Source organism: Prosopis cineraria, unplaced genomic scaffold (assembly GCF_029017545.1).
Source record: "Prosopis cineraria cultivar Desert tree isolate PC_DT_omini unplaced genomic scaffold, ASM2901754v1 PC8, whole genome shotgun sequence".
Taxonomy (NCBI): domain Eukaryota; kingdom Viridiplantae; phylum Streptophyta; class Magnoliopsida; order Fabales; family Fabaceae; genus Prosopis; species Prosopis cineraria.
In genome coordinates, this window is record NW_026555339.1 from 13,680,314 (window position 1) to 13,691,084 (window position 10,771).

Genomic DNA, 10,771 nt, shown 5'->3' on the forward strand with positions numbered 1-10,771 from the left:
ATTTGTGATAGTAATTATTTTAAATGATTTTAAAATAAAGTATTTAATAGGACCAAAGCTACCACTCAACGTAACAAAACTATAAACTTAAATATTCTTGTAATATATTTGGAAGATTAAAATACAATTTTATGGTGAATTAGTAGTAATTTTGCAAGAAAATAAAGTAGTAATTGAATAAATTCTTTGCGTCAATTAAGTTTTACTATTTTAATGAAAATTAATTTGTTTCATATACACCTTTTTATTAAATTATTATAGGATTAAAACAGATAAAAGTTACAAGTGGGAAAGATATCCAAAATATCAGAAGGCATGATATAATCGAGTAGAATGAAGAATCGAATCAATGTATAAAGAAAACAGATAAAGGAATTGACGATATCATAAAATAAAAAAAAAATTACTAAAAAAATGACTTTCAGTAATAACTTGCAGTGATAACTCTGAAAAATCGTTGTTGAAAGTGAAAAATCTGCGACAACCATAAAACATGCTCTGAGAATATATTGGTAGTTTCGGCGTCAACCTCGGCTTTAATTTGCGTTAAAAATATTTTGCTAAAAATAATATGCTTTCAGAATGCATGGAGAGATTTGCAAACAGGCACAATCCTACATGCCGATAGTAAAGGAGAGGAAGGTAGGATCTGCCATTGGACCTGTTTGTAAATGTACGAAATGTAAGTACTCGTTGAGCCGAGAAGCATGCTTGATCCCAGTGAGTTTCTCAAACTCAATTCACCTAATCCTTTTTTTTCCAACAAAAAAAATGTCTTCAGATCAAACAAAAAGCCTATCATATAAAATTTTGATTTAAATATGAAATGTTAATCTCTTTCTTTATATATAAAGAGAGAGAGAAGGATACACACATATTTACATATAATATATTTGGCAGGAACCAAGTCACAAAAGGTGCCCAGTTATTATTATTATTTTTTTAATGAAGACTGCATGATATTGCCTTCATTTTCAAATATAAGAAAATCTCAACCGATTCACATAATTTAAAAAAATTAATTAATCTTAATAATTATGTTAAAGTATTTTGACTAAAATGTCCTTGCAATTAATGATTAAATTTTTTTCCTAATTTAATAATACTGTCCATCTATCAGGGATAATTTGAGAAAAATGTAATTAATGCTTTTTGAAATTTTCACTTTAGGTTATACTAAAAAACAATGAAACATATGATAGTTTCACTTATATATAATAAAAAATGAAGGGGATATGAGAGCGAACTACCAAAAAAATCAAGTATCATTAACTAATGGTACCCAATTTTGTTTCAAAATAGACCAATAGAATGACTTATCACAACTTAATATAAATACTTTAATAATATGTTTTCTTTCACTGACATTTAATGGGTTACAAGAAGAAACTAGTGGTAAAAATTTAATGGCATGTTTTATAAATAGAATAAAAAAATTCTTCTTTGTCAGCCTTATAAAATAGAGTTGAATGAAGTATACTCCATCCATTTTCAAATATAAGAAAATATTTTCACTAAGTCATATAGTTTAAATTTGTTAATACTAATAATTTTGTCTGAAATTAAAAAAAATTGAACTAAAATATCCTTTTGGTTAATTAAACAAGTTTGTCTCATCAAAATAAAATTTAATTTTATGAGGAGCAATTTAAAAAAAATGTAATGAATTATTGAATTTTGTAGTTTTTCTTATAAAAATAATTTTTTCCTTTTGACAAATAAAAGTTTAGGTAGGTTAGGCCTCGAGGGCTTACCAAAGCCAAGGCATGCCTTCTAGCTCAGAATGTTTACAGAGTTACTTACAGATTGCCCACCAACAAAATCCTTGCATTAGTAGTAGGATTTGATCTGATGACCTTGTGGGTTATGAACTAACTCCTTACCAGTTGGACTAACCTTTGTTAAGTTTATTTTGTTAATACATATGATCTATTAAGACTTATTCTATTGAGATTTAGAAAATATTTTATATTCATTAGATATTGTTATTTACTATGATGTTCTATGGCTCTTATTAAGTTCATCTATATATTATAAACTTATCATGTCCGTAGAGAACGACACTTTTTTTGAGTCTCCTTTTTTTTTCTTTTCTTTTAGTGATGATTTATAATTCCCATAAAAGAAGTTTGAAGAAAAATAAAGGAGAATGGAAAAATTAAGTGTCATTCTGTTGATATGAGCATAGTAATTGTAACATTCAGGAGAATTTAACCCTGATTTATTAACCTAATGAGGGTAATTAGTGAGTTAATGAGGTGTGTGGCTAGAGGGACTTAACTTGGCATAATTGTTGTGATTTCAGCCCTAGAAGTGGGTCAGGATCAATGGTAGGCCACCCGGGCAAGGAAAAAAGAAGAAAAAGTGAAGAATTATCCTCTGTGCCACATGCCGCAACACACAAAGACAAATTTGAATAACGAACCCCTCTGTGCCATGTGCCGGCAGAAGGCAGCATGCACCGCAGCGCACGGGCAAAAATTTTGATAAATCAGATCGCGTTTGTGTGAGAAAATAGAAGAGAAAAAAAGGAAGAAAATGAAGAGAATGGTGGAGCTCTACTAGGGCATGCTCTTTGGCTTCTATTTTTGGTGTTTTGAAGCTCCCGAACACTCAAGGTAGGTTTATGATTCCTTCTTCTTCCTTTCTCTCTCTTAGTTATGATGATTTATGGTAGGGTTTGACTTAGGAGATGGATTTTTAGTTCATAAAAGTATGGATCCAATTTCATTAGTTAAAATAAGTATAATGCAAGTTGTTTAATGTATTGAAAAATCACATTGATGATTTTAGAAGTGGTTGGTCTATGGAAGCATTTATTATCTAAAAATTATCATAAATACGGTAGATGGGAGAGGTTTATGTGCATTAATGATGGTTTGAGGTGTTGTTAATGATAATGTACATTAATGGAATTTAATAGGCCCATAGAGTATGAATGGGTAGTGATTATGAGTTGATAAAAATAGAATGTGTGGAGTTATATGTTGATAAAGCTTCAAGAGTTAAACAAAGATGAAAGTCTTGTGGTATGGATGTAGAGAGGTTTGTTTTTGGCACCATTTGAGCTTGTTAAAACTTTGAAAAGTTGGTATAGTAAGGGGTAAACCTTTCACCTCTCAAAAGTTTGAGGTAACCGGGGGAAACCTAATCTTTATAGTTGAATGTTAATTGTGTTTGTAAAATGTGAATTATGAGTTAAATTAATGATGCATATTGGCAAAGTGTTTGATTTGTGAAATGGTTTTTGAAAAGAAAACCTTGATTTTACCACCCTTGGTATTTTATAAAATTGATTATGATTTATTACTATGGGTGGAGAATTGTGATATATTATGTGTTGAATTGTGGAGTATTAAGTTATGTAAGTTTATGCATTATGAATTGATTGTTAAAATACATATTATGTGAGAAATGTGCATAACATGATCATTGGCGGGAGTTCACCTGGAGAGAGAAGTAGATTGATTGAAATCCACGTGGTATTGGCAGTGATCGTTGGAATCGAGAATTAGCCTTGGCACTGACCATTGGAATTGGGAGGTAGCCCTTGTCTCATGGTTGATTCAGAACTGTTTCACTTGTTCTATGAGAAACTCGAACTTAACTAGTCTTTACCGATTCATGAGGAGGTTAGATTAGAGGTACAACACCCCATGGTTATTAGTATTGGGAGAAACTGGATTACATAAATGAGTGAATTCACCCTAGCCCGGTAGCTCCTCACAAGTGAAAGGCTGGATTAGTCCGTAAAGGACGTAGCCACGTGATAGACATCGGTTTCATGTCAAAGGTAACAGGAGGATATAAGGTTGGCATATAATCATGCATATAAGTCCAGCCATATGGTTGTTAGTTTTGTGGTTCGGCATGTGTTGAGGGTGTATGGTTATTATTTTTGTGACCCTATGTTATGCTTTTGCTAAATAACCTGATAAAGTGTTTTGCGGCAAGTTCGGTCACATAGTTGTTAGTTTTGTGAACTGTGGCCGAGTGTTATATGTTATTTGTGTTTATTTACCTAATTGCATCTATTTACAATTAATGTGCAACTGTATGGGTTAAATAAAACTTGGTTACTGAGTGGTTGTACTCACCCCTTAACTCTCAATATTTTCAGGACCTAGCTTATCAAATTCGAGTTGAGGAAAACATACAGAAGCCTAAAATTGTGGAGTAATCCTCTATGTGCCTTTCTTTTGTTACTTTCATGTGTATTTGTTAATGTAATTGTCAATTAGGATTATTTGACATGCTTTATGCACTACTTGCATGATTTTGTGTATAACTAGTGTATTTTGTGCCCTAGATTAGTGAGTTTTGATTGTGAACTCGTGAATAGGGCTAAAATATTTGTGCAAGTAGAAACATATGTATTTTGAGAAATTTGAAATGAAATTGTTGATTTTGTGCAATATTTCCTCCCCCTTTATGTTTTGTGAAAATCGGGGTTGAGTGGTGATTTTATAAAATAAGTATTTTTGATTATATGTGATGTGTTGCACGATTCCACAGGAGTCCATTGAGTGTGATCAAATGGTTGGTATAAGCTATTGGCACATGTAGTTGAGTTGGGATATCCCATTTATGAGATTTTGTGAAAAAGTGGTCAAAACGATTTTTAGTATCCAACTTTTTATAAAAAAAAATGAGATTGAGTGTGAAACCAGTGCCATTAGCTATAGCTAGGAGAAAGCTCCATGTAGACACCAAAACCACCTCAATCAGATGTCGGATGGAGATTTGGGACACATCAAAAGTTCGCTTCCTATGCTATCAAATGATAGCACCAATGCTGTCAAAATTCGTGCAATACGCTATGGCGCACGGCGCCTCACGCTGTGGTGCATGGCACAGAGAAGACATGCCATAAGTCGCGGCGCATGTGTCATTTTCTACACAAAATTTATTTTTAAGTTTTAAAATTCATTATTTTAGGTCCCAATTGATTTTCAAGCTTTCGCTTTGCTTTCAAAACTCTAATACGGACTCATTAAATAATATTTGAAATTTGAATTGTTAAAATTGGGATTCCTTTAAAAGAATTTTGAGAAATTTCTTTTATAAAATTTTATAATTTGGTAATCCTTTGAGGGTTAAACCCTAAATTGTCATGATTTAGAGTCAGTTATGGTTTAATCTCAAGGAGGTTATAGTAATAGCTAATGAATATCCTAATAAATGATAATATTTAAGTGATACAAAATATTTTCTAAATCTTAATAGATGATATATATTAACAGAATAAATCTCTATTATATTTCAACACCCCCTCAAACTCAAGATAAAAATGAGGTTGTAACAACTTGTATCACTTGATCTTCATCGTGGGAGTATTGAATGAGTAAAGTTGTTGTGTTTTAGAAAAAAAAATTAGTTTACTACACAATTAAAAGGAATAACCACATTACATAAGAGTACCTCTGCTAAAAGAGATTTAGTGCCTGATCATATTTTGAACATGATTGCTTTCTATAGAAGGATATCTATGAGCAATATTTAAAAAAAAAAAAGGAATAACCACTTTTAACAACTTAGCTTTTTTAATAAGTATGAAATAATTGTTGTTGCTGCTGTTGTTGTTGTTTTGCTTATATAGTCCCTGTTGCAAGGCGCATTAAATCACCTTATTAGAATCAAGGAGAAGTGATTAATTAGGCCATTAAATTTGCCTAGAAATGGTATAAATTTCTAATCTTACCCTTATTTAAATTAAAAATTTTAAAATTTGTATTATATTTTATCTCAAAGTTAATAACTTTAAATAAAATTAATGTTGGAAAATTTTAATTAGTAACCTATTAAGTGACTTATAATAAGGATCACTCATGTTCTGAAAGCTGCACTATAATAAAGATCAGAATATCAATCAAATTCCGTTGATATATTAATATGTGTCTATTATTATTTTTATCTCATTTAGATTAATATATTTCATACAACCAATATCGAAAATTAATTCTATTTAAATTCAAATATAGATAACGACCTTGCATAGTTTAAATATCATTATCGATTGATTTAATAAAATACAATTTTTTAAAGTGATTTTTGTGAACCAATATAAAATTTATTCCATATGTTAATATGATTTTTATTTTTATTTTTATCTTATTTCACACGTCATAGTTCAAATATCATTATTCATTGATTTAACAAAATACTGATTTTGTTAACCAACAAAAATTTAGTCCATAAATTGATCTAATTTTTATTATAATTTTTATCTCATTCATATTAATATATTGGAAATAATCAATTTTGAACTTAAATTCTATTTAAATTCAAACATAGATCTTAACATAACATAATTCAAATATCCGTTGCTTCAACAAAATACTTATTTTTATATGAAAATTTTTTAAACCAATAGCAAGTGTGGTCTGTATAATAATCTGATTTTTATTTTGGTTTTTTCTCATTTAGATTAATCATGATAATTTTTAACTAAATTTAAATTGTTGGATTCAAATCCAATATTAATTTTAATTCATGTCATAAACTGAAAAAATCAACTACATTTTCACCAATAGATTAGATGTTTTCTTCATATTTAGAAAATTAAATCTAAGTTATATATCTTTTAACCACTCTTTTAATTTATATCTCCAAATATTTAAAATATCATCCCAACCTAACCAAAATTGACTCCTGAAGCATGGAATTGTAGGGAAGACACTCCGAACTACATAATCGCGTGAAGAATACCGAAGTAACCATACTTTAATATATATGTTAAATAAGATCTACATTTATCATATTCAAATTATTAAAAAAACAATTTTTTGAATCGTCAATTCCCCTTGTCTGTTTTCTTTATATCTTTAAAATACGAATACATTTTGGAAATTAAAAGCCTCTTCACACTAAGCTTCTTTCATCAATATATTTTTTGGAAAAAATAATACGTAAGTATTGATTTGATTCTTCGTTCTCTTGGATCACCTTATTTTGATTAAAACAAATAAGAAAGGTTGTTTTACAGAATTTAATGCCTAGTAGTATTCATGACAAAAACAATCGAGTTGAAGAGATTCAAGTGAAGATCTTGGTACTTAGTTCTGACTCTACGCTTTCACACCGAACTACATAATCAAGTGAAGAGATTCACCATTACGCTAGTTCCATTTCATGTGTCAAGCCTTTTTACTTAGTTTGTTGTCTAGCCTAGCTATGTTCAAAATCTCAAATGAACTTCACGCATATATTCATCATCCTAGACACGCCATTTAGTGTGTGAAGTAGTTCTCCAGGAGCCAAATTCTATTGGGAAACCTTATTAATGTGTTAGACACTTCACTTAAAGTGTGAATAAGCGCATAATTTCACGTTCATTGCTTCCGATATTTACCTTTTGCCACTCTAGATTACGCGTTAGCTTTTTCCTTCTTCAAGACATTATCTAGACATGGTTTTTATATGTTTTCACCTCATTTAATGTGTTAACCACAAATAACGCGTTAACCAGCCTATCTAACATGCATTTCTACAATAAAGCACATATTTCTTAATAATGCCTTGTTTGCGTGTTCTAGCTTTCTCAGTACGGCTAGAATTTTATTTCTAACAGCTTATAAATACCACCACATTTACGTTGGTTTATGGGGATTTAAGTGTATTCAATTCAATTTGCTCATTAAATGCTCTCATTACTCTGTTTAAGCTTCAATTGTATTCATATACTCTTTGAGAGAGTCTATAAACATTAAATTCTTATTCTCTAAAAGATATACTCATCAGGGTGTGATATCATTGAGTGGGATTTGTTTACTCACAAAGATTTTGTAAGGGATTGAAAGAGTCCAAAACAAATACTTATTCTTTAATTTCCAACAATTAATGGGGTAAAAGGGTAAAGATGAACATAATAATTATTGAGATGTTTTATAAATAGGACTAAAGTAAATACTCTCTCTGCCTTATAAATAAAGCTAGAGGTGTAAGTATTATGGTTGCAAGTACCTTATTTTAAACTTTTAAGTGCTTAGTTAAAAAACTAAAATAATTTGCATGAAGATAGATGTAGGTCAAATGATTAGGCTAAATCAGTTTAATTCTTGTGTGTTTTTCTCCTTTCTTTTCATTCAAACTTTATTTAAAAAGCTCATCTTACTTTGTGCTATATTTTCCAACATTCTACTGTGCTATTGATTTGAAAAGAAAAATTAAAACACCCTGAATGCAAGTCTTATGCAACACGTTATATTCATTTATTTCCTCCACGTCGTAGATCAATCAGGTTCAGATATTTGAAGTGTTGGGGCATATGCCACCTCCCTACGTATTCACATTTATTTTATTTATACTTCTACCGCCTTCATAGCTCCCTCTTCCCCTCACCAGTGGGCAATTTTAATTTAACTTAACTCATATTTGTTTTTGCAATTTTTTTAATTGGGTGAGTTCACTAGCTTGAGAAAGTGGTGCAGCGCAGTTTTCAGTTTTAATTAGAGATGAAATTTGATGATACCATATTATGCTCTTTTCAATAACTAAATACCACTTTCTGTCTCATGAGATCAAGTATTTTTCTCTTAAATATAGTATTATCCCCTTCCTAGGTCTCTCTCCATCAAATGCAATTACTTAACGTATGATTAAATTTGAGTATCTTTCGACCAAAAAGAGAAAAAAGAAAAGAAGAAAGCAGATCATATCTATAAATGTGAGCTTCATCCAAAGGAAACATAAAGCAACTTAAACTCAAATGCAGCTTAGTTTTTTATTTGCGTTTTAGTACATGTTCAATGGCACAACAAGCTCCTTTGGATCTCGTCTTCAATGTGAAGAGACAAAAGCCGGAGCTTATATCTCCGGGAAAGCCCACTCCTCATGAAGTCAAGATTCTATCTCGTATAGATGGCCAATAATTCTTACGGATTCAAGCTCCAGTCATACTTTCCTATCGTCCCAAGCCTTCCATGACTGGAAATGACCCAGTCAAGATCATTAGAGAGGCAATGGCTAAAGCTCTTGCATTTTACTATCCATTTGCAGGAAGGCTCAAGGAAGGTGAAGGCCGCAAACTCACAGTTGAAAATGGAGAAGGAGCGACGTTCATTGAAGCTGATGCAGATATCACGCCTCACCAGTTTGGAGATGACCTTCAACATCCATTTCCACGCGTGGAAGACCTCCTATACTCTCCCCCAGGCTCTGACAAAATCCTTCACTGCCTCATCTTTCTTATTCAGGTTTCATGCACTCTATTACCTAATCGGCTTTGAAATGTATGGATGCGTGTAGTTGTCCAAGTTTGTATAACTTGAGTGAAAAGTCTCATATAAAATAAAATTGGGTCGTCTAATAATTAATGCTCTTTTTGATTCTTATTATAAAATACTTTTAACTACTTCATTGAATATATCTTAACATGAAAGAAATTTCCAACTTTACCTCTGTTAAAAATAAAAGAGAGATACATTTTATATGATAAGTCATAAAATTAAACTTATAATAAGGATAAAATTAGAAAATAGAAATAAATAATTCTCCATATGCCTTATATTAACTTTTAAGGATGAAAAAATCCTTCTAAAAAGTCCATTATAATAAGGATCCAAAGGAGTATAAAATAAAAGAGAATGTCTTGTAAACTTGATATTTTACACTCTCACCTCATGTTGTCTTGTCCTTGGTTATTTTTTTGTTAGGCCTACTCTATTTTATATTCCAACCTTAATTATTTATCATTTCCTTTTATTTTATATTAGTTATGTGGCCCAACATTATTTGATGTAGGACTTTTCACATCGGTTCAAGTCCACCCATGCTTGAAAAAACTAACATTATAATATTATATATGATACATATATAATGAGGATTAATTACTTTCTCTTTTTTCTTAACACTACGACTCAAGTGTGGGGATTTCATCCTCGATCTTCGCATGAATCATACCATGAGTGATGGATTTGGTATTGTAAAATTCATGAAAGCCTTTGCAGACATAGCAAACGGTGCAACTAAACCTTCAATTCTACCTATTTGGCATAGAGAACTTCTAAATGCAAGAGACCCACCACGTGTTACATGCACCCACCATGAGTACGATGAAGTGACCGATACCACCATCAATGTCCCCTCCACAAACCTAGCTCATGGCTCCTTCTTCTTTGGACCAACCGAGATCTCTTCACTTTGTAGATTACTCCCCCCCACCTAACTCAATCCTCCTCATTTGATGTTGTCACAGCATGTCTCTGGCTTTGTCGAAAAAAAGCATTAAAGCTAGACCCACAAGAAGTTGTTCGCATGATGGTCGTAGTCAATACACGTTATGGACATTATGAACTACACTTTCTATTACCAAAAGGTTTTTATGGCAATGCTATCGTGTCTCCAACTGCAATTTCAACTGCTGGTAAGCTCTGTGAGAGTCCATTAGGGTATGCCTTGGAGTTAGTGAGGAAAGCAAAAGCTGAAGCAGACGATGAGTATATATATTCACGCAATGGCTGATCTGATAGCAACTGGAGGACCAACATGTTGTTCATCAATAAGTTCATGCCTAGTAATAGATTAGACTCATAATGTCAATTTTGGGTGGGGCAAAGTAGCGGCGGAGCTAAATACAATTGAGCGGGGGCATATACCCCCCCTCAATTGGGACAAATGACATGTTTGGGTTATAGGTTTTTATATTTTACAATTTTCACCCTCTGCTTATTATACTTTGCACCCCCTTATTTTCATATTTTAAATTTTAAACCTATTTCAATATTACTTTTTTAGTCTAGATCTATTCAATTTTTTAATTCAAAGCCTCGTG

The 10,771-nt window shown here is 31.5% G+C and overlaps 1 pseudogene; it reads left to right on the forward strand.

The window, feature by feature from the left end:
• The first annotated feature begins 8,747 nt into the window (after positions 1-8,747).
• Positions 8,748-10,525, forward strand: LOC129317339 (benzyl alcohol O-benzoyltransferase-like; annotated as a pseudogene).
• The last annotated feature ends 246 nt before the right edge of the window (positions 10,526-10,771 follow it).